General features: G+C 35.7%; 1 protein-coding gene and 1 pseudogene across 28 annotated transcripts in view; both read right to left on the bottom strand.

The window, feature by feature from the left end:
- The window catches only part of Nrxn1 (neurexin 1), a 1,171,927-nt gene that overhangs the window by 283,291 nt on the left and 863,563 nt on the right, over positions 1–25,073 (bottom strand). The gene's annotated exons all lie outside the window — the stretch shown is intronic.
- Positions 4,603–4,789, bottom strand: LOC115068439 (annotated as a pseudogene).

Genomic DNA, 25,073 nt, shown 5'->3' with positions numbered 1-25,073 from the left:
CTTTTTTATGTGTGTAGAGAAACACACTCTCTCTCTCTCTCTCTCTCTCTCTCTCTCTCTCTCTCTCTCTCTCTCTCTCTCTCTGTGTTTCTATACAGTTTTATCAGATGAAGAGAAACATGTGAGCACAACCAAAATCAACACACTGAACAACTGGCTCCATCACCATAGTGATATTCTCATTGCCTTCTCTAAACCACATTTTGGTTCTCTGTTTTCGACCATAATTGCTTTCAAGTCAGTCCTCACGCTCTATAAATTTGTCATTTTTAGAAAGTCACACAAATGGGGTCATATTTACATAACTTCTTGACATGAACATTTTCATTCAATATATTTCTCTCGAGTTCCATCTAGGTTATTTGTTCCCATTATTTTTGAATATCAATCACATCTTAACTTAGAGTATAACTTTTTAAACAAATTACAATTTGTTTTCAAATATATAGCACTCCAAAAATGAAAACAACTAAAATGTAGTATCTAAAACACAGTGAAATAATTCTTTACATACTGTAAAAAGATATTTGGAAAGAGCATATTTCTGTAACATTTGAGAATGTTATCTAAAAGAGTAGGCCCTGAGTTATGAAAATGTAACACATGCTATGCAGTACTTCAATTTGCAGCAGGAAAAATTGTGCCTATATCTCAGAAAGTCTTATAAATATTTCATTCTTCATTTCAGGGTTCAATTTATTTACATGTTAGACTAGCTTAGGTATTCAATATAATAAGGAATATTATAGACAATAGTTAACTTTCCATAGTTGATTATTTATAATATCATTTTCTTTGAAGCATGAAATGTTACAGACTGCAAAGTAACTTTGCTGTGATTATATTTTCTTGGAGACACATCTTCAAAATAATTTGATTAAACAAATTAGTGAGCATCCATTCAATCAAATATCATGTAGCAATTTAGAGGGATAGTAAAAATGCACAATTTAATGACATAAGAATATATTCCACAGCTATTTAGTAGTTGACATGGAAGGTTACAAAAGAGTTTGCATAATACAATCCTGCTTTTGTAAAATGACACATATATAATCATGCGGGCATAAAATCTGGAAGATTATATACTTATTGTGTATTAAAAACTCATGCTTAAAAGGGAGATTCTGAGCTATTACTCACTGTATTTCCTTAAGCCCGGTCTGATTTGTAAGATTCCTGTTGTTATGGAAGAATGGCATTTCTTTTTTACATCAGGGTCAGTATTCCTATACAATAATATTCTTCTCTTTTTCTATTCAGTTGTACTTAATTTAATTAGCTAACATGTTGACTTTATTCATTTTCATAAAAATAATTCAACTTTGAAACTTTCCACAGCCACATTACCACAAACAGCAGTAGATAAGTACATTAAGCACATTGCTTCAAGTTCAAAACTACAATAATGAAGGGTTTCAACAACTTAGTTTCTGTAATCAGTCCAGCATTTTTGAAAGCAAGCATATTACGAACACACCAGTACTGTTTGAGTAACATTGTATAACTTCTTCCTTTACATTTAACAAAGCCACTGTGCGCTTCCTCATTACTTGCTTTTTTCTGGCTTCTTATTTCACCATAACTTTTAGGAATATTCATAACCTATTTCATATTGCTAAGTAAAATAATGTTTATCTTTGGGTAAAATGCTGGGTAGGCTTAGCATCTTTTCCCTGTCCAGTATCTGCTAGAAACATACAAGGACCGATAAATCAGTGTACCTGCTGTTGCTGCCCTAAGTAAAGCTTACCGTTTATGATGCCACTAATGTTTAATTTTCTTTTGAATTAAAACTTAACTTTCACCAAGTTTTGTGTTAAAAGGTATTTTTAACAGGATCTTGCTACATAGTCCAGGCTGGCTCTAGACTCAAGATCTCCTTGATTCAAACTCAGAGTTTGGGGTGCTGGGATTGTAGGCATATGCAATCATGCCTGGTTATGGTTGCTTTAATCCTTTGTCTTAATAACAACATTGAGTTATGTAATTTGCTCACCAATTAACCTAGCCTACTATAGCTTACACAATCAGCAGAAAGGAAAACTACGACTTACACTTGGGTGGTCTGTCTCTGTCTTTGGGTGGTCTGGCCCTGCTCTTGGGTGGTCTGGCCCTGCTCTTGGGTGGTCTGGCCCTGCTCTTGGGTGGTCTGGCTCTGCCCTTGGGTGGTCTGGCTCTGCATTTGGGTGGTCTGGCTCTGACATTAGAATGGTAGAATGATTACTACAGATTTAGACAAACATGAATTTTTAAAATAGAGACAATTTATTAAGAAAGAGAAATCATTCCCAAGAATAGGAGTGGGCTAGTGAGCTGATGGAAAAGTCCCAAAAGCCAGAATATGAACTTCTTTAGGAGTAATATTCAACCTAAACTATGTCCCAGTGTTTCCTGAACTTGCAAACGTTCATTTCTACACTGATCCACAGATTATCTCAAGAGCTGCAGGACTCCACTAGTTTCCTCGAAGCAAATACAAAGCTTCAGCCACCTGTGCAGCACTCGGATTCCTTCAAACGCCACTGCATTAGGAACGCCTCTAGAGGCTAATGCAGGCCAGTCAGAGACAGAAACCCGCGATGCCCAGGAGCTCATGCCAAAGCTCATCTACCCATAACTGTGACTTACATTAAAGTTTCCAGAATTTCCTTTGCCTTCTTTACGTCTATAATTTCCCTTCAAAATAATACTTGTGACCATAATTTATATATGGACACCTCTTTAAAGATATGTCATCTCTTTTTGAAGAGAATGTGTGGGTATCAGAGGAACTGGATGTTGGTCTCTTTGCTGCTCTGCAACACTGGATAATTTATTTAATCCTTCTGGGTTTCGTTTAAGTCATTTGAAAATTTACTGCTATTGCATACATGCAATGGAATTTTTAAATATATTTTAAAAGTCAAGATTAATTAGAGCTTCATTTAATGATGGCCATCCAAAGTAATACCCATGAACTGGCCCAGCTCAGAAAGGTTCAAATAATCTCCGGTTTGCTTCTCTTTTCATTAAGAACAATGGATAACTTTAAATGTTTTCACACTTACTGAAAACAACATTAATTGACAAAGTGAAAGCTATGCAACTTCACTCTACAATCAATCTGAAGCTATCTTGGGAGAACAAAGGTGTTAACTAATTAATCTGCATATGAGTGATTTCCACAACACCATTTTCTGTGCCCACTGAATGATACTGGATGATCTGTAGATAACTTTTGTACTTGAACAGGTAAGCTCTTAAAAATACACATTTAAATTTGGCCAGGAGACAATTAAAATCATTCATATTCTGTACCCTATGTATATGTCCCTATGGATGTATGTGTCCTGTATATATGCAGAAGGTATAAAGCAGACTCCTTTGAGAGGCTTCATGAGTCAGACTTCAGGGACCAATGATCAATTTCTCGCAGAATCCGGCTTACATAATTGTATGTGATCAGTTGCTCCCTTTTCTCTGTTGTTTCATGCGTGGTATTTGTTTGCAGTACAACAAACTGCAGGGGCCCGAGAGATCACTGGTTAAGACTGCTTGATGAACATGAGTTCGGTTTTCACCATGCACACTAGGTGGCTCACAAACACCTGCAACTTCAGTTCCAACAAATCTGAACCTCTTTTCTGGCCTCTGCAGGCACCTGCACACACATGGCACATGTTTACACAGGCACACACACATACACATAAATTAAAAATCAATACTCACAAAATGAAAAACTGCAGTGTATAATTAGAAAGTTTCCATTTTGTTTAGAATTTCAACATCTATTGTTGTTTTATAGGCCAATGGGTTATTTACTGTGAATCTTTAAAACACCATTTTTGACCAATCAATAGATGTGCTCTGTTTAAACAATGAGAAGTAAAAGTCTATTTAAAATATCTACCTTTCTTTACACCAGATGGGAAAAGTCTCACGAAGACAGTTTCTTTCACTGGCATTACCTTTGATTCTCAATCCTCTGTAGTCCTCAGCCAGGCATTTCAAACACTGTTCTTATCTTGTACCAATGAAAAACCTGGCCATGACTGTGCCTGGTCAACTGTGTTTAAAAGAAAGACGTAACTAACATCTGCGCGTGAACCTTTACAGAGCCAATGTAGCACAACTATTGGAAAATCTAACAATACAAACCATTAAAAAATATTGTCATTGTATCCATTCTGATTCTAGGGTGAGAAAAAAGCAGTTTGAGGCTAGAATGAGTGATACTTTTAGGGGCCAGTGATATGGCTCAGTGGGTAAAGGTGCTTGCTGCCAAGCATGACGACCTGAGTTTGTTTCTCCAGGACCAACAAGATGGAAGGAGAGAACCAATGCCCACAAGTTGTACTCTGACCTCCATACACACACCATGACATGTGGGTGCTCACACATACACATGTACAGCACAAATAAATAAATGTAATAAACATTTTAAAGTGAAACTGTCACTGTTTGGAGTTAATGCCTCAAAACTTTTCCTACCAATCTTTGAGTCACCCCCTGAATTCACTCAAGTGGTTCAAAGCTTGAAAGTCAGAGATGCTCTTTTTTTTTTTTTTTTTTTTTTAAAACGGGGGGGGACTCTTTTTTTTTTTTTTTTTTTCTTTTAAACAGGGGAGAGCACAAACACGGTGCCCCACTGCCACAAATTATGCAGTGTTGAGTTTTCCGTATTTGGGGAAATCACTGGGGTCAACACACCCAGAGTGTAATGGTTGAGAGGAGGCTCTTGTTTCATAATGCAGGAAAACTGTTACTTAGAATTCCAGATAAACTTCTCAACTACTATGAAAAGTAATATGACAGGAACAGATGCTTATATCTTGCCACCAACTTTTAATCTTTGCCATCTGATGTGTTAATAAAATTTTGCTCATACATATCAAATGTCTTTTCTACAGTTTCTCTCTACCATGAACCATTATCACTAGGAAAGAATACGAATACACTTAATACCAGTGTGGCTGACAAGGAACGGAAATGGGAGGATGCAGAGCGCGACAAAATAGCTACAAATGTATACACATATTTCATCTGTACAAAGTATTTCTGTATTCCTCTAAATGATAAAAGATGTTTAATATTTTGTCTATTTTTAAATGTTTTACCGAGTGTTAGAGTTTCTGAGAACATCTTCTCTCAGATAGTTTTAGTGTGCTTGATGTATTTGATTTCGATGAAAGGATTCTTCAGTGAAGTACCCATTTTGTCCTCTGAGAAGAGAAACAGTGTAAGTCCTTCTCTATGCTCTTTTGTATCCCAGGAAAGGATTCAAATCTGTTTTTCTCTGGACTGGGAACCTGAGGGCCTAAGACTTATTCTTTCCTGTGCTTTAAGACATCAATTTTTGACACTTAAATGGTTTATAAAAATTATTCTTAATTCATTGTTTATCAGAGTGTGGTATTGAACTCAGGGCTTTACACATGCTAGAGAAGCACTCTACCACTGAGCTACATTCTTGGCCTTTACTAATACATTCAAAAATTTTTTTTATTATTTTTTTTTATGTGTGTGTGTTTGGCCTGCATGTATGTAATTGCACCTGTGTTATGCAATACCTGCAGAGGCCAGAAGAGGGCATCAGATTAACTAGAACTTGAATTATGGAGGATTGTTAGCTGCCATGCTCTTAACTGCTGAGTCATCTCTTCAGCCCACTAATACATTTTTAATTGACACAGGTGGAGTACATTGTGACATTTAAATTTGTGTAAACAATGTATGACATTCAGCATTCCTCTGTACTAGGAACAGTCAAAATTTTCTCTAATAGCTATTTTAGCATATTGGGTTAATCACTGTCAAAGTAATTAACTTTTTCTGTCATAGAACTTTAGAACCTCTTCCCTCTACCCAACTATACCCCCTACTATTAACCACTCTCTTTCCATGTTCATTTTTCTTTTTTAGGATTTAGCTTTCCATTCCAAACTTAAGAAATTTGGGTTAGTCTCTAAAGAAGCTTCCAGAACAAAAGTTGATGAAGCAGAATCAACCTTTGATTCAATTAAAACATAATGTTACTTTTTGATGTCTATTTTAAATGATGATAGTAATGCAAATTTCTCCCTCTAACACTATTACCATTTCTGAAGTTCTATCTTTCAAAGTATCACTCTTTAATTAATTTAAATCTCATATTTTCAATCTTCATGACTCCTTTTGCAGCTGATTTCACTGACAAGTTGGATCCTACTCATATAAGCCCTGCTTGTCCCTTGCACATTTCATCCAGGACACATGAACTGGGTGATTTCTCTATTCCAAGCACAATTCTCTCCTGAGAGTTTCATCAATAAATAAAGAGACATGCTGCTATCACAGCTGCCTGATACTAAACAAACCCTTCATTAGCTTGAGGACTACAACATAAGAAAATGAAGACCCTTTAAAAGCCTTGTTGAAAGTCTACTTATGAAGCTACACTTTGCATCTCAGCATTCTAAATTTAAGGATTTAGAATTCAATTGCATTTGAAAAAAACCGAGTTTCATCAAAGGAACGAACACAGACTCATGCCTCCTCTGATGCTCCTATCTGTTGTGTAGCTCCTATCTACAATATCTATCTTGTATCTATATCCAAGATATGTATCTACATCTTCTACCTTGCATCTATATACACTGTGTAGCAAATAACAAGAAAAAACTACAAACAATAACTTCCACATATATTTACAACTATCCAGTAGTATCCATTTGATTACAAAACCAAACCAATTGTTAGTTTGTGTACTCATGTGTGTGTATGTGTGTGTGTGTGTCTGTGTCTATGTGTGTTTGTGTGTGTGTTATTGTGTGTCTGTGTGTGTTACTGGAGATAGACTGTCATCTCACAGTTTTTATCAAGCTGCATTAAAAGATTCAAAGCAATGCCCATCCTATGGACCTTCAATGCATGCGTCGGTCATATTTATACTCTACCTGTGTCACTCCCCATCTGCATCCTTCAGACGCTTTGAAATCTGGCCTTCAGAGCACCTGTGGGTGGCTACGATCACCAAACAGGGATCTTAATGCCATAGCTTCAGGCTTGGGGGTTATTTGTAAAAGTTTAAAAGAATGAAGAGTCTTGAGTTGGCATATTCACTCATAAAAGTCTTAGATTGTAAGAAAGCAGACCACTGAAATAGTGTAATCTAGTGCAATAGATCTTGTCCAGGATGGCTGAGCTATTCAGAAGCACATATAAGAAATGAAAAGTGCTCAAATACATCACCCCAGCAATTCCCCCCATATCACACATCTTCTAAATGCCTCTTTGCTATTTTCCCATGACGACTTAAATCTTCTAATTTTCCCCCAGCCTCTCGAGGTCCATGATACAGTGGGAAAATATATGTCTTCAAAAACACCTATGGCTCCTAAAATAAACTCATTTGTTTTTGTTTTTATTTAATATTTGAGAATTTCATCGATATATTTTTATCATCTTTAGACTCTCTCTTTTATCTGTACCCCTCTTATAACGCCCCTACTGGATTGCATATATTCTGTCGAATAGATTAATGCTTATTGAATCAAGTTTGTGTTCCTAAATTTCCTTCAGTATCCATCCATCCACTGAAGCCTGGTTAACCTATCTAGCATCACATCCTTAAAAAAAAAAAACAAACAGATTCTTCCTCTCACAGCAGTTATCAGTTGGCAGGAGTTCCTCTGCTAAAGTTGGAACTTCTTACCCACTTCCTCACTTTTAAATTGCATATGCATAATTTTTAAACAGGTATATAGCTGAGGATAACCTTGAATCTCTGACCTCCTGATTCCCCTGGCTCTACATTCTGAGTGCTGGTACTTCAGCTGAGTGCCATCATGCTGGTTTATGCAGTGTTTGAGATCAAACACTCTACTAACTGGCTGCATCCTGAGCCCCCAGTTTCGTTTTTTACATTGCTTCAAATAGAACTATGACTTTGGCAGTTGAAGCTACCTGGGAATCAGCCCTTTACTTTTTTGGATGTCATTAAGGAACAGTGATTTAAAATTTCTCTTAGGTCACCCTAGTTTAGCCTTTAGCATAATAATGCTATACTATTTGCTTTGTGTGATATCCCTGCAATCAAAGTTTGCCTAGTTCAATGTGTTTTTGAAATTCATTCTAAAGAACTTTCTTAGACAAGTAATTGATTGTCAGTATTTATATTGAGTTTTGGAAGAAAGAAACACCTCCACAGAAGAAAGACCTGTCTTTGTCCCAGAGCCATTGGGAGCACAGCATGCTCACATTCCCTCATGAATGTACAGGAGGGTCACAGCTGGCTGCAGTAGAATAAGACAAAACCAAGAAGAGCCAGGGCTGCAAGCCCAACTGTGTGGAACAGTCTTTCCTTTGGGTGCTTCTCTGGAAATGGTTACAGAGCTTCCAATGAGACAGGGTCTCCCTATAGCCCCAGCTGTCCTGGAACTCACTATGTAGACCAGGCTGGCCTCAAACTCACAAAGATCTGCCTGCCTCTGCCTCCCAAGTGCTGGGAAAACTCTATTTCACATTACTTGAGTGAAATAAAATCAAATTCCTCTAATTAAACTATGTTTGGAGAGATTAAAATGCAAAGGTTCCAAATTTTATTATATATAAAATTTTAATCCAAAGATGTCTACAAAGATTTTTTTTTGTAAAACTAGCACTTCAGAAGTCATATTTTGAAATTACAGGGGCTTCGCTTGCATGACTTCTTGGAGAAAATATTCTTTATATAATCCTTTTTCCAAAAGTAATTTGGATATTAAAGTATTGTGGTTCACATAGAGAATAACACAAAACCAAGGAAGTGGACATGCACATAAGTCATATCTCTCTTCTCTCTCTTTCACCTCTCTGTCTCTGTTTCTCTCTATCTCTCTGCCTCTCATTCTCTCTCTGTCTCTGTCTCTCTGTCTCCCTGTCTCTCTGTCTCTTTCTCTCTCTCACCCTGACACACACACACACACACACACACACACACACACATGCACACACACTCCAGACATCAACAAGTGAATAATGAGTAAATGAGTGTCTTTATTTAAATATCTTGGTTCAAGCCAAACTCTTAATGTAATTTTAATGAAGGATTTTTCCATGAATTCTTTCCAAGAGAGGCAAGAGAGCATGCAATCACAGTTTTATAATGTATGATACCACTGTCAGCTCAGGAGTCAGCGCATTAACTGAATGAAAGATACAAACTGGTCTGCTCCTCTTTTCCTAAAAGAGAGACTCCTTTCTTCTTAAGGGACTATATTAAATGCAATTTGTTCTGTTTATCCAGACAATCTCATAAAACAAAAGTGGAAAATTCACCCTAGAAAATCAGACATTAGAATTATGTAATTTGATTATTGTTTCTGGACAAATTTTTCGGTCACACCTGCAGCTTACTATTATGATTCACAGTGTCTGCAGCTGGGAAGCAATGCAGGCAGACTCCATTAGAGGTGGTGACTACATGATGGACACAATCCATTTATTTTTCATTTTTATTACTCTCTAGCTTATGAATGAAAATCTAGTCATTACCTATTGTTATCAATATTTTGCTTTAGCAGTGGAAGTACACATCAATAAACAACGCTAACTGGAAACTTCTTGCAGTCCTTAGCAGTCCATAAATGTATTTTGTAGTAATTGTTGCCTGTTAAGTCTTATTTCTGGGTCTCCAGTTATTCTTGTTCTCTTAACTCTGATACCTGTTTGTAAACTTAGCATCACTTTAACTATTTTATCTTCTATTGATGGTTCTAATGGATCCGCCTCATTCGTTTTTCTACTATGAAATATAATCTATGCTATAAACATTCTTTCAGAGATGAAAGAATGTTTAGTCTAACTAAAGCAGTGAGGAGAATACATTAATTGTGCATCAGAATTTTTTCTTTTAAACATAAAGTAATCCAGGTTTTCATAGAATTGTGACAAGACTACATATAGCTATATGTGAGTCAAAGAATGTAGGGGGAGCAGGTGAGTGGCTGTCATTGGCACAACCCTTCTAAAAATCTTATAGCATTTTTTCCTTCCACTAGCTAACACTAATGTCAAAAACATTCAATATATCAAAAGTTTTGTAGCAATTCGGAACACTATCATTTAGTTTCCTCTAAACCATTTCTACAAGAAGTAAATATAATCCAGACACCATGCACAAAATGGAATTGTATTGCTGAACTATGGTTTTCAAAAATAAGAGCCACTTTAGAACACTAAATCTACAATCATTCTTAAGAACTTCTGGAAGACCATGAAATTTGTATTTGGTTAGCAATGCCTTCTTCCTCTTCTTTACTGTTCTCTTTCTTTGAATTTTTAATCATGTAAGTCCATACAAAAGAAGAATAAATTGTGTAACAAATGATGATATACAGCATGCATATTTTGAATCTTCGCATCCCTGGTCCATCTTTTACTGGGCTGTCTTTGGTTTCAGTCTTTTTCCTAAATGCCTATAGAGTAATTCTAAGTTCAATGTTGCATAACCTCTCAAGTGTTGTTTTCAAGATGTATTATACTACATAAAATCAGTAAATAATTACAGTTTGACTCCTGCTTTGTCCAGGGTATTGTGCTAAATGTTATACAAAGAGATAAAATACTTGTTCACTGACATAAAGAAACTAGGATGTATTAAAAATGTAATCACATAGTAGTATGTTGATTCTTGACCTTGACTACACCACAAAATGACATGTAGAACTGCAAAGAACATTGACGCCAAGACCCAACCTTAATCCATTAAACTAGAACCTAACATGGTCAACAATGTCCAAAATATGAATGACGGGAGAATAGTACTATAGGGATTCAGAGGAAGATGCACTTCATGTAAATATTACATTAAGTACCACTGAAGGGCAGGTATTTTGAATGCTTTAAATTCATGCATCACTCCAGACAATAATACATTATTACTGTTCTGAAATTAATCATTGAGGACTTTCTCCTCGCACGTTATACCTCTGAGTTCACAGAAGTCTTCCATGCCTAATTAAAAAGAAAGTGTGTCAGTCATCTATTGCTATGAAGCAAACCACTAAAAATCAAGTGGTTTAAACAGCAGTACATGTGAGCTGGAGAGATAGTTGGCTTTTTTGGTAAAACGTTTGCATGGCAAGAACAAGGACCTGAGTTTAATCCCTTAAATCCACATTAAAAAAGCCAGGTGGGGTGGGATGCTCGCAATCTCAGCACTAGGGAGGTAGAAACAGGTGGCTCTCGGGGGCTAAAAAGCCTGGTCTACCTACTGAGTTCCAGGCTAGTAAGAAACACAGGCTCAACAAAAGGCAAGATGGATGGTATCTGAGGAATGATACCTCCGGTTGACCTCCGGCCTCCACACATATGCACACATGTGCACCCCCACACAATGAGCTCATACAGCACACAAGTACATGCACACAAACACACACACACACACACACAATACATGTGCATATTCCTCATAGTCCTAGAGAACACTGATTCAGCATTGCTTAACTGGACCTGAACAGGATGTCCTGAGATTACAGTCAAGATTTTAGCTGTGTCTGTTGTAAGCTGAAGGCTTGAATGGGGATGAGAGATTGGCTTACAGTCAGCTCACTCACAGGGCATCACCTGCTCAGTCCGCTGGTTTTGTCCATCCCCTTTCTCCAGTTGTATTTATGTTTTCCTTTTAAAATTCTTATATGACATCCCTCAACTTGCAATTTCTAAGAACCAGCAAGTTTCTTCATTTATTATTTATTCATCTGATATGTATTCACTGACTATATTCTCTGGGAAAAATGTTATGCTTTCTGTTATTCAGGCTTGAAGACATAACCCATTAAAGAAGCAAACGCATATGCTTGTACCAAACCATGAAACCCACTCTGATACAACAGACAACACGTACAAAGGGCTACAGTGCAGGACACGTGAGTGTCGCAAATGAATGTTTTAAGGACAAATTAAAAAGTAGGTTGGCAGTGGGGCGTGGTAGCACACACCTTTAATCCCAGCACTTCGGGAGGCAGAGGCAGGCAGATCTCTGTGAGTTCAAGGCCAGCTTGGTTTACTTAGTGAGTTCCAGGACAGCTGGGGCTACAGGGAGACCCTGTCTCAAAAAGACCAAAAAAAATAAAAAAAATAAAAAGTAAGTTGCCATTGACCTTAAGCAGAATGATAATTCTTATTTTTGAAAGGGTAACTAGACGCTGTTGGACTTTGGACTCATTTCTGGTGCCTTTGTTATTTTGTTTCATGTCAAATTAAATAACTAATGTTCCCAGATAGCATTATAAAAAGGGAAATTGATAGATGAATATTATAGTTCTTAATATAGTTAAAATATGTATAATATGTGGATATCAGTATGGATTAGGGGATTAAGGGAGCTCAAAACCTCAACAGTAAAACCAATTGCATCATCTTGCAAAGGCAGAGGAAAAAAATGTGCTCAAAATTCAGAAAGCATGAAATTCAACTGAAACTGATTATCACATTTGTTTTGTTTGATTTATGATTTTCAAAAAAAAATTCTGCATTACTCAACAGATCGAGATGCTTTGGAAAAAGTAAACAGTGAAAGGAATATTGGTCAGAAGCTTAAAAATGACACAGCAATGGGCAAAGGAATGAAAGGTCCCAGAGGGCAACCTAGAAAATGGTAAGAAGGATCCTGAAGGCCTGGAAGGTATGATGGATAGCAAAACTCTTCAGGGCCTGAAGAACAAGGTCACAGTGCAAGGGAGAGCTAACAAACCCATTGTCGGGCCTTGTGACAACTGAATTAAAGTCATAATTGAGTTCTTGGGGTCAAAGATGGAAAACTTGGTATCTTTAGACTGAAGCCAGAGAAGAGTGAATAGCCATTTTCCTAAAGTTTTACAAAGGTAACAACAGCAAGTTAAATTGGTCTAACTTTTTCTTTACAATGTAGCATAGAAAATACAGGCTCTTAAAACCAACAATCACACCAGGTCTACAGTGTATGACAGGTCTCCTAGTTCTGGAATGTGCTTTCACTCAGGACTGAGCTTTGGGTTTTATATCAGGGACCACGTTGGAAGAGCTCAAGTGCTTTTATTCAGACATCATTTCCACATTCTAGCATAGGTCAGTATCAGATTTCATTATTAATCAACATTTCCTCTTCCTGCACTTCGGGAGCTGACTCTTACTGAGTATCCTTTGACGCAGATGCAGTCATACTTACAATTCCACCAGACACAAAGGGCATCATCATGTTGTTCAGATCCAGTTTCTTAGCATGAAAAGATTAATTGTATGTTTCAATATTTTAATAGAAGAAGAGACATGTGCCTTGTTTGTGTTAAATTATGCATCGCATGACATTAAAAGAAACAGCTACAGAGGTCGATAGTTCTCTTTACCATCGTCATCCTCTGTTTGTTCTCTTTTGTTTTTGCCTCAGAGATAACATCTTTTCAATAGCCACATCCTGTGAAATTAGGCTTTTTTAAATTTTAGCAGCATTGATTAGGTCCGTCTTCCTGAATAACTCTGAATTCCACAGAACCTGAGAAAAATGTGAAGCCAATACTCTGTGAAATATCTCACAAAGTACATTTTTACACAACCTTCAAACTTCTTGTTACGGGTTTTACAGCTTTCAATCCAAAGATCACTGGAGTAATCCTAACACAGCACATAAGAAATCTGTTCAATAGCCTTCAGTGCTCAGCCTTTACTTCTATGTGAACAAGAACTACAAGAACTTAAAATGCTGATGCTATAAAGCTAATTTTAAAAAGCAGCACTCAAAATTTGAGAGTGGTACCGTATAATCACATGTGAAAACAATGGAAGGAAAGACAAAGTGATGATCCTTCTCCTTTATTTTCAAATTCTTCCAGTAAAATATACTCATTCAAAAATTAAAATTGTGCTTATGCAAGATGTATAAGAAAAGGCTACTAAAGGCTTTTAACTCAAGTATAGCATTGGGTAAGTTTAGACTTTCCAAGTTGTTAACTTCCATGAGCTCAGGCAAAGGAAACCAGTGACAAAAGTGCTGTGTCTGTGTACAGTGGGAGCATCAACCTTTAGAGGGTGTCTGAAAATGACAAGTGTTAAGTGGATTGGTATTTTAGTGTGTGTATGTATATAAACTTGTCTGGATATGAGGTGTCATTTAGTTGAGTTCTTATCTTTGGCCCACTCGTGCATATCAATGTGTATGACTTCATATATGTGAATAAATCCTGGCATTTGGATTATTTTTGGCCAACAAGTAAGTGTGAGATTAGACACACTTGAGCCAAAAATGCAAAAATGGCAAGCCAGTTACATAAATGTAGTCTGTCAATCAACAATAAAGCCTGGATTAGTTATCATAAAACCAGTGCTAGTTCTAGTTACTCTATTATCACTTCTGATACTACCGCTATGAAAACTCATCTCCATAGAACACATCATGACATAAAATTTAGAAAGTTTTATATGAGCTGCCCCACATCTACTAAACAATAATTGTATATATGAGTTTAGTTTTACTATCAATGCTGTAGAAAGACCAGTACAGTGATGCTTAGAAAGGGTAAGTATCTCCGTAGCATCACACACTTATACATGGCAGAGCAGTCGTGAGAAACAAGACAAAGGAGTTCTGTGATCAGGTAGTTGAACTCGATAGACAGATTGTCACTAAGATAGCATTTGACCTTGAGGAGAGATGAGAAACTTTGCATCTGTTGAGAATAATCCTCTAGGATCTGAAATAAAATGTGTGTGAAAGTGCGATGAAAATGGAAAGTAAAGGACTGTGTGCAGAAGTGCTATTAAACATTTCCCTTTCTTATAAGACCAGCAGATCTATTGTATCAGTCTCAGAAAAAAAATACTAATGATAAAATGGGGAACTACAAATAGTTATGACTCTGATCGTTTTAAGGTTTCTAAAATAAGTTTACGTATTTTTAGTTCATTTAAATTCTTTCAAAAACTGAAAGAACCACCAACACATAAGGTGTGGAATATATTGTAAAATTCCAAAGTATGTGAAAAACAATATATACATAAACAAGAAAACCAAACTTCAACTAGCTAGCTACTGTCCACACGGAAACATACATAATGAATGTTCGTATTAATTTTGTTCATAATAACTCAAAATGGTAACACCCCAAATGTGCATGAAGTGGTGAATGGACAAATAATTATACATCTGTACAATGGACTATCATGTAGCCTCTAGATACATACTGAAACAATAATGAATCTAGAGAACATTATACAAGAAAAAAAGTTAAATACAAAGGCTATTACTGTTTGACTGCGTTGAAAAATATTGCCTAGAAGGACTGCCAGGTTGATTGTTGAATGAAGGAGAAAGAGTTCTTTTTAGGAACTACAAAAATGTTCCGAGTGTGAATATAGTGATCAATGAACTACGAATATACTCTTGTTTTCTACTAAAATTGTATTGTTATATTAAATTGTATTATTAGAAAGAGTGAATTATATGTGAATAAATTCTTTAGAAACAGCTTATAACTATTAAAAGAACTTCTAGAAAAACTTTCTTGCTTACAAATTTTTTCTAGCAATAAATATATGTGTGAATTCAAACGACAGATACAAAAATGCATACAAGCTTTTTTTTCCTATCTAGACCTGTAGAAAAAACAGTTGTAGCAAAGGTTCTTGCATTAAAAGTCTTCATTAGAGGGGCAAACCAATTTCAAATTACCCAGTTCTTGGCATTTCACTTTTTCTCATGTGAGCATATGTCAGGGGATAATAAGTTCTCAGAGGACATTTTATCTTTCTAGTCAGTTGAAATTTCCGGACTTAATTTCAATCCATTCATTCTTGTTATTTCCCTCTGGATAGCCTGATTCCACTCTGCCCTTGGTGACCATCCCTGTACTTGAAGCTGAGCATCAGCATGCCCCATCCTCTGGGAACATCACATCTCACACCAGCGTGGACAGAGTTACCTGAGGGTCCTAAGAAGCTGACACTTTGGGTTCTCATACTCATAATTTGAAGTAAAGTCTGGGAGGCTTTCTTTGTTTAGTCTTGTTCTTATTTTCAACATTTAAAAAGTTGCCACTTGCTTAAATGCTATGGCAAATTAATGTACATCTATAACATATATAATATATGGACAGACTACATATGTATATTAAATGTATAATATTTTTCAGAATCCAACAAACCTTGTATAAATATACATAAATCTGGATGCTGTTCATTTTAGGGCTTTGTGGAAATATTGAAATCTGTATGCTTATGGATACTGGGTTAAACATAGCTGCTCTCCTAGCACTTTTTTTCTAAGGAAAATGCATAGAATAAATTCAGAAAAGTATTTAGATGTGAAAATTTACCAGGAACTTACTGATAGAAAGTAAACAAGATGAATCAATATGTTGGGAGCTATATGACTGTGTTCAGCAAAACTATCACATTAAGAACCTACCTCAGGTTAGAACAGATATATGAATCTATTAAGAGTATATACAGAAAGGTCACTAAATTGTTGTTGAAATACTTTTCCTATTTATATGCCTAACCACAAAATGAATTTATACGAACAATACTGTTCCAACTTACTTTTGAATAATCCCTTGTGGGAACGATGAAAATATCTGATATTTACAGATGTGGTATATTCTGCCACAATAACATAATGCCTATTATTTTCTTTAATCATGTTGAAAATGTCTGGCATTATTAATCTACATTTTCCTACAAGGAAAACTAAAGACTGTAGGTATTGAATAAATAACCTGTTTGAGCTCTCCTAGCTGGTTATGAAACAGAACTGGAGGCAAATGAAGTAGATGGACTTCAAAGGTTAACTCTACTCCTTCACACAGACTGGCTAGCTCCACAAAAACATTCTGATTATTGAAAAATGTAAACTCCAGAAACGAACAACCAGCTTTGGTTCATCTCGTAACTTCCCAGTTATGATTAATATATAGTATTGTGTCAGCCATAATAATGAAGCTCCCCTAACAATAAAGAACCCATAAGAGTCACATACATCCTCATCTTACCAAACACGGTGTGTAAAGCTTGCTCTGTTACTGCTACTTCTCTGACAGCATATTGATTGACTGAATAGGCATCACAATAAGGAAATGCAATTCCTGACCTATCACTAAACAGCCCTTTACAACCTTTACAAACCCTTTTCACAGAGACAATTTCAGTCTTCGAGAAGAGGATAATAGTACTTATTTACCCACATGGCATTCAGTTAAAGAGCCAGGTACCCAGGTCCCTCATCATCTTGCTGTTGTGATAGTACTTGAGTCTGTGGTCTTAGGACCATCACCCTGGAAGAACCGTGCTCCCACCTCCTCTCAGAAGCTCACAGGAAATATGAATCCCGAATACATATTGTCCCCTCACTTTGGGATCTGAGCTACATTCGAGGATGACAAAACACTGATCCTACGCTCAATTACATTCAACCATAACACGTTTTTAAAATTTTTTCAAGTTTTCACCCACATTCTTTAAAATTGAAGCTAACTCTCAAAATAGGTTAACATTCTTGTGTTAACATATTTGGTGTAGAAACATTTGGGTTTTGTTGTAAGTTTAAAGAAGTTATAAAAGGTGAATAGATTTCAGCCACTAAACACATTTAACATGAAGCCTAAACACATATAATTTCTACTTGAAAATTTGCACCAAATTTGACTGATTATAACACATCGTTTATTTCTTCATCCCAAAGTGTTCCGGCTTAAGTTACAAGAAAAAATGTGAGAATACATACCCACCATTCAAATGGAACAAGATTATAAGATGATAAAATACTCTAACCTCTGAAAGGATGAACATTTTATTTCTGTAGCCTTGAACACTGGAGTACTCCCATCTTTTTGACATGGCTACAGTTGTCACAAAAAGCTAGCAAAGTAAATTAAATGCTTCTCAGGTTGAGAGGGGAAGTTAGCTTGGGCCTCCCATGAGCATGATGGATTGTCTATCTCAACAGATGTAAGAATTTAATTTAAGAGTCATTTATGGGCTGAAAAGATGGCTCAGCAGTAAAGAGCACTTGCTGCTTTTGCAGAGGACCTGGGCTCAGTTCCAAGTACCTACATGGCAGCTAACAACTGTCCCAAACTCCAGTTCCAGAGGATCCTATGCCCTATTCTGACTTCCATGGGCACTGCATTCATGTGTACATTTATATACACAGAGTCAAAACATATATACACATAAAATAAAAATAAACAAAATATTTTTAAAAAGTCATTTGTGCAGAATGAAAGGGCTATCATTTACTCCGTACTTACAGTGTTAGGTCAATGACCTGTTCTCATTTCATCTAGCCTGTTTTTTAGAGCTCTCACTTTTAAATAAGATGATGGTTCAGAAACTGTAAAACCCAGACTGCAAAGGAGAGATTATCTGAAAAATAATGAGACTTTATTAATTAAAAATAGTTTCAGAGGGGCTGGAGAGATGGCTCAGCAGTTAAGAGCACTAGCTGCTCTTGTAGAGGACCCAGGCTGGAATCCCAGCACCCATATGGTGGCTAACAACCATCCATAACTTCAGTTCCAGGGGATTCAACACTCTCTTCTGTCCTCCATGGGCACTGCATGATACAGGTGACTGACATACATGCAGGCATAACACTCATACAAATAAAACTAAAAATAAATTTTAAAAATTAAAAAAAAGTTTTGAACCAACTAGTGACTCAGGCATAGGTACTTAAACAAAACAGTAATTGTCCTTGGGAAATTCTGTTCAGTTCTGTTATAATTTAATCCTTATGAATTAAACCATAGAAATATGTATGTAAATGTAACATGCTTCAATGATATGACATACAACATTTAACAGATATTTGATTTAATCGCACTAGCAAAATGATACACATGGCTTGATGTTTTCAAATTCTGCCAATAAAAATGAGTAGCGTGAGATATATCACATAATTAAATGGTTTTTGTACTTCAAGGCTCTGTGCAATTAATATTTTTTGATGTTTGTGTATATTTATTAATGATAGACTAATGATAATTATACTACTATGTTCTGTATCATTCTATGTATTAATAAGGTTAAAGCTGAATTAATGACATTGAAACTGTTTATCTTCCAACTTTCTAATATTCCTTCTTCTGTATAAACACAAAATTGTAATTGCTTGGGTAAACATTATCATCTTTAGACAAATAATAAGAATTTGACAAGAATAAAATTGCAGTCAATTCTGGACAATGAGATTCAATCACAGGGTCTTTAGCCTAAAAATAAACTTCTGGGGCTTGAGCAATGGCTCAACAGTTAAGAGCACTGACTGCTCTTGCAGAGGACCCCAGTTCAATTCCAAGCACCCACATGGTGGCTAACAACTGTCTATAACTACAGTTCCAGGGGACCTAACACCTTCTTTTGACCTCCACGAGCATTGCACAACATGGATGTACTTACACACATGCAGGCAATACACTCATTCACGTAAAATAAAAATAATAAATAAAATATAAAACTTTTTGAAGAGAATAAACTTGTATGATTTTCCTACTGTATTCATTGTGCATGTGTTTGTATGTGTTTGTGTGTTCCTAGGACATGGGCCCAAAGCCTTACACATGAGACAGGGATCTCGAACTCAGCCAAAGCCCCAGCTCTGTCTTCAACTGTTTAAATGTTTTAATGAAAATATGAATATTGAGAACTTCTTATTAAAACAATATCTCACACTTATACTGCATTAGATATATGTATATATATATACATATATAACACACACGCACACACGCACACACGCACACACACACACGTGTCCTCTTAAGTCATGGAGTTCAACATTTCAATGGAATAATGAAATTTTAGTCTAGTGGAATTCTGTAGATGAGAATATTGGTCATGCATGATTCTAAAAGTGAAATATCATTTATAATTAATTGCATTCATATTCACAAGTATTAACCTGGAGTTCTTTTCTATGAATCATACCTATTACTGAAAAACCAGGAATAATTTTATAATTAGCATAAAAGAACTGTATTACTCAACTCTGAATAATCACTGATAGCATCATTGAGTGGATGCTGTGAACGTAATAAAATTTCTAATCCATATACTAATTTACATGCAGGTTTGTATGTTCCCTATAGTGATACTTTTGAGTAATAAGATTACTTATTCCAATCTACCCACTTATGAACCTATGTTTCATGGTATCTGACTTCAGATAAAAGCTCTCTATAGGGCCAGTGAGATTGCTCATCAGGTAAGGACACTCTCTGCCAGGGCTGACTTGAAATAGATTCCAAAAACCACATGATGGAAGGAGAGAACTAACTCTCATTAGTTGTCCTGTAACCTCCACATGTATGTCACAGCATGTGGGGGCCCAGTCCCCCACATATACACACAGAAGACAGACACATATACATATTAAATAAATGAATGAATGAGGAAAGAAAGAAAGAAAGAAAGAAACTGTGTAATGAATAACTTCCAAATGTACTTGTCTAAAATAATATTCTTTTCTTATTTTCATTAATGGGAGCTTGGAATTGAGATGTGGCTTTTCTGGGTGTCTCCTACTCAGTTACTCACAAGGCTGCCATCAGCATCTGCTGTGGGTATAGGCATTTAAAGGCTTTTCTGAATTAGGTCTCCTAACAAACTCTCTCAGGATTCATGTGGCTATTGGCAGGTCAAAAGCTGCTGCCTAGCTGCATGTTTCTGACTGCATAAGTCTCTTCTTAAGGCAGCGCACAACATGACAGTCGACTCATCTTAAAATAAATGAATGAATGAGGAAAGAAAGAAAGAAAGAAAGAAAAAGAAAGAAAAAGAAAGAATAAATAAATGTAAAATTTTATTAAAGCTCTTCTTGGCAGAAGAGAGTTTTTTTGTTTTGTTTTGAAGAAGTTGTTGGCTGGAGAGATGGCTCAGCAGTTAAGAGCACTTGCAGCTCTTGCAGAGGACCCGGGTTTAGTTCCCAAAACCCAAATGGCAGCTAACAACTGTCCTTAACTCCAGTTCCAGGGGATTCGACACCCTCTTCTGATCTCCGTGGCCATTGAATGACACAGGTACACTTACCTACATGCAGGCAATGTGCTCATACACATAAAATAAAAATAATAACTAAAATATTTTTTAAAAAGAAGTTGTAAGAAATAGATTACTTATTAATTAGGAAAGGACATTATATAGTGACACTAGATTCAAGCAAAGCTTATTTTTGGAATTAAAGGTCTTATATCGGAACCTCTCAGAAGAACTGTATAAAAACCTCCCACCAAGCAGATGAATGGGTTCAGAGAAAGCACACAGACATCTATACATATAATCATATTTTATTTCTATGACTTTGATATTATGGTTGTAGTATCTGTATCCTAAATTCAATAGTACCTAGAAATCAGAATGTAAAATTATACTTAGCAAACTATTATGTGTATTTAACATGAAAATATTCATAGAACCAGAAAGATGATTAACCTCTACATATACTTTCTAGTTATCTGAATTATAAAATTTGAGATTTACATGTTAGAAGATAATAAAAAATAATGTCTATGACTTCTAGTGCAATCACAAAACAAATATGATGCTTAAGCACGAACATTTACTTTCACGTATATTGGGATCAGTAGCGTCTTTTATATTAGCAAGGTTTGTTTAGGCCTGCTATATGTAGTAAATTCAAGAGGAAATGTCAGCATAGTGAAGATTAAAGTTTATAAATAACTCAAACATCAACATAGTGTATACTTTTGGAGGCAAATTCATGAAGCATCAATTTTATATACAGAGCATTTATACCCTTGGTTCTATATACAAAATATGTAATATTCAGTCAACCAGATTTATCAAGTAAGAATCTTACCTCATTAAAAAGAAGGAAAGGGAAAGGAGGAAATATGATATTCTTCTTCACTTAATAAGTGTGTGTTGTTTGACAAGTTTAGGGATATGTGGCAACTGCATTGCATGTAAATCTTATATTCCCTATGCTTACTCATAGAAGCACAGCCTTATGAAGACATGACACAGCTTGAGAGAAATACTAGACAGAAATTTTGCTTATTTGCAAACAGAATCCACTCTATAGTCCTTATTAAGGGTTCCTTTTCCCAAAACTGTCCCCTCAGGATCTAATTTACAGCTTAGAATTCACCGAACTCTTAGTTCAATTTTTTTCTGAGCCAAAATTTATAATTGAAAAAAATTAGGTGCAATCTATACTTTTTAGTACAGTTCTACCTTTACTGTTCTTTTTATTTAACTTGCAGAAAGAATGCCAAAAACCCGCAGGCAGACCAAATTCAAAGTCGAAATCAAAATACATTTTACGTTTGCAAAGAAATAAGTGGGTTTGTCTAGAAAAGATTATATCACCACTTTAACCTCCAAGATCATTTCAGTAGTTACATTATTAGCCCACTCTAGCACAGCAGCTGACTTTGAAAATCTGAGTGAGCTTCTGTACCATGACTTAGGGATGGCAAAATTACTTTAATTTGTCTTCTCCTCTGATACAGTACCTAAGAAGGTGTCAAAACTTGGAGATATCTGTAAATAGTTCATTAAATGGTATATTTTGTCATTTACATACATTTCTACTTAAATTTCTAGCATCAAACCCTGTAAAAATAAGCTGAAGGTGGAAGGGGATGCTTGTTTTTATGGATGAGGCAGATGGTTTACTTTTTTTTGTTTTTAACAAAAAAATACCACTCAAATCTTCTGGAGAGAGGAATAAAGGAAATGAATATAGATGCCTTTATTAATCAAAGCCCAAACCTTTAACCTTTAACCTTCCACAGATCCCTTGCATTTTATAAAGTACAAGGTCAACTGGGAGCTGAATGTGAACTGGCATCTCTGCAAAAGTCAGGAGGCAAGCCATGATGAAAGTAGAGCGGTTCTTTTCTCATCATGAGAACTTCCAGGCTGCAAACATGAGCCTACAGGCATCTTTAAGAAACACTGATTAAGGCTCCAATAAACAGATGGTCTTTAAAGTGTTTCCCCAGTTTCTATTTCCCCTGGGATATTTGGCTTTGTAATAGTAGATATCAACATCAATATAATGGCAGTAAGAAGGTTATTATTGCTATTTTGAATAGAATGAACCCCTAGTTTGAGAAACAGTGATAAAGTGAATAGGGTGGGACCAAAGAAGGGGACCTGGCCTGTAACAGTGCAATATCTAATATTCTGGTATGGAAAATATCCTTACCATAGTGTGCAGGGCCTTTGCAGGAAGTGGGTTATTGGATAATGAGATCATTTCAACGCAAGAAATAATCATCAATGTTTTGCACTAAGCCAGGTGCAGTTTTAGGTGTTGGATTACACAGAATGAACAAGGCGGAAGAAAGTCTTCCCTTACATAGCTTGCATTCAATTAATACTTTACATGTTGCATTTACTCAATGTATCTTGCAAAATGAATTAATTAAATCCATATAATTATAAGAAAATGCAAGAATGAAAAATGATAGCAAATACCATGTATAGTTTGTAAAACAATGATGACAACCCTGTTCTCAATTTTCAATTCACAGGTTAACTCTAGCTTCTCAATTTCTACTACAATCAATTTACATACCTAATATTATAGGATAATAAAGAAATATAACATGCCTGCAAAGCCACTTAATCCAGGCAGACATCTAGGTTTCAAAGTATTCAGACCCCAAACAAATGGAGCTTAAGTGCCTCACCCCACATGAAGTAGCCCATTCCATGTCAAAACAACTGTGATTGGTAAATACACCTTCAAGTCATTTAACTACAGATACATGAATTACTGTCTGTCGGTTAAAGTTCAGGAGGTTATTAATAATAAAAAAGGAGGACATGAAAGAGTATGGGGGTTCTGAGGGAAATCCGGGAGAAGTAGAGGTGGGTATGCTCAAATACATTGCAGAATTTTTGAGGAATAGATAAAAACACTATTTTAAAAAGACATTCTATTTAGAAATTGGGCAAATGCAACATCACCTTAGAAATTGTGACAAATGCAACATCACCTCTACTCTGCTGAGTAGTCAGTAAGAAGAGCCCATCATGCCCATCTTGTTAAATATGAATGCATCTTAAAATGGATAGTTGGTCTTGGCAGTGTCACAATGCTACTGGCTTCTATTATACGTGTGACTAAATCATTAAACTTATTTGTTTACTATTTATGTTGTCTTTTACTCAAAGGTAGGCCTTGGTTTCACAGTAGTCAATCTTGTGTTCTTGGACTTGAAAATTGATTACAACTTGGATTATTCACAGCTGTGACTCCAGTCCTCAAATATAAACAGATTATGCAATGTCTTCTGTAATTTCATTGAAAATACTGGATAATTTTCATGAAGTCAGGGCAAAGACAGAGTCCTCTCAGAATAAATAAGAGCACAGCACCATTAGCACAGCAATTCTTCAATAGTCATTGTCCTTAAGTGGGACAATTTTGAGCATCTGCCTATCTTTTTCAAATAGCTTGCAAAAGTGATACACTGTCAAATCTTTAAGATGAAATATTTAGTACTTTCAACCTAATCAGCAACTCTATACTCTATGCTCAGTATCTAATGGGTAAGTTATTAAATAATTCGGATCATTTTTGCCTAGTCAGAGATTGATTTTAACATTAGCATGACTGATCCAAGTAGCTGTAACAATATTACTCCAAAAGATATAAAATAAGCCATTACCTAGTTATAAAATTGTACATTAAGATCATTCGAATTCGGTCTTTATTACAGATGCATCTAGCTCTTAACTCAGTTTTTTTTTTCTAGGAAGTCTCCCAAAATATCTTTCTGGATTCCATGCATAAATCAAAACAAACTGTACATTATATTTTAACAAAGTGACTATGAGATAATGAAGTATTTTCTTATATAATTATCAGAAATTATGTAACTTTATTTTGTATCCCTGATGTTAATGATTCAGGCTACATAAAAAAAAAAAAAAACGGAAAATATATGATTGAAAGCATAGCCTGTGGCCATGAATAATTCTACTAGGTAGAGAAGTAAGTAATATTTTGATTTTTTAAACTGATATAAAAATGCCTTGCCCATTTTAATGCAGTTGGGTTTTGTTTTGCAGAGAGCCCATTATTTGAAATCTCCATATCATAGAAGTGAGATAAAATAAAGTTA

Source organism: Nannospalax galili, unplaced genomic scaffold, assembly GCF_000622305.1.
Source record: "Nannospalax galili isolate Female #2095 unplaced genomic scaffold, S.galili_v1.0 scaffold286, whole genome shotgun sequence".
Classification (NCBI taxonomy): Eukaryota; Metazoa; Chordata; class Mammalia; order Rodentia; family Spalacidae; genus Nannospalax; species Nannospalax galili.
Note: the sequence above shows the minus strand (reverse complement) of the source record. Positions and strands in the feature narration are given on the sequence as shown.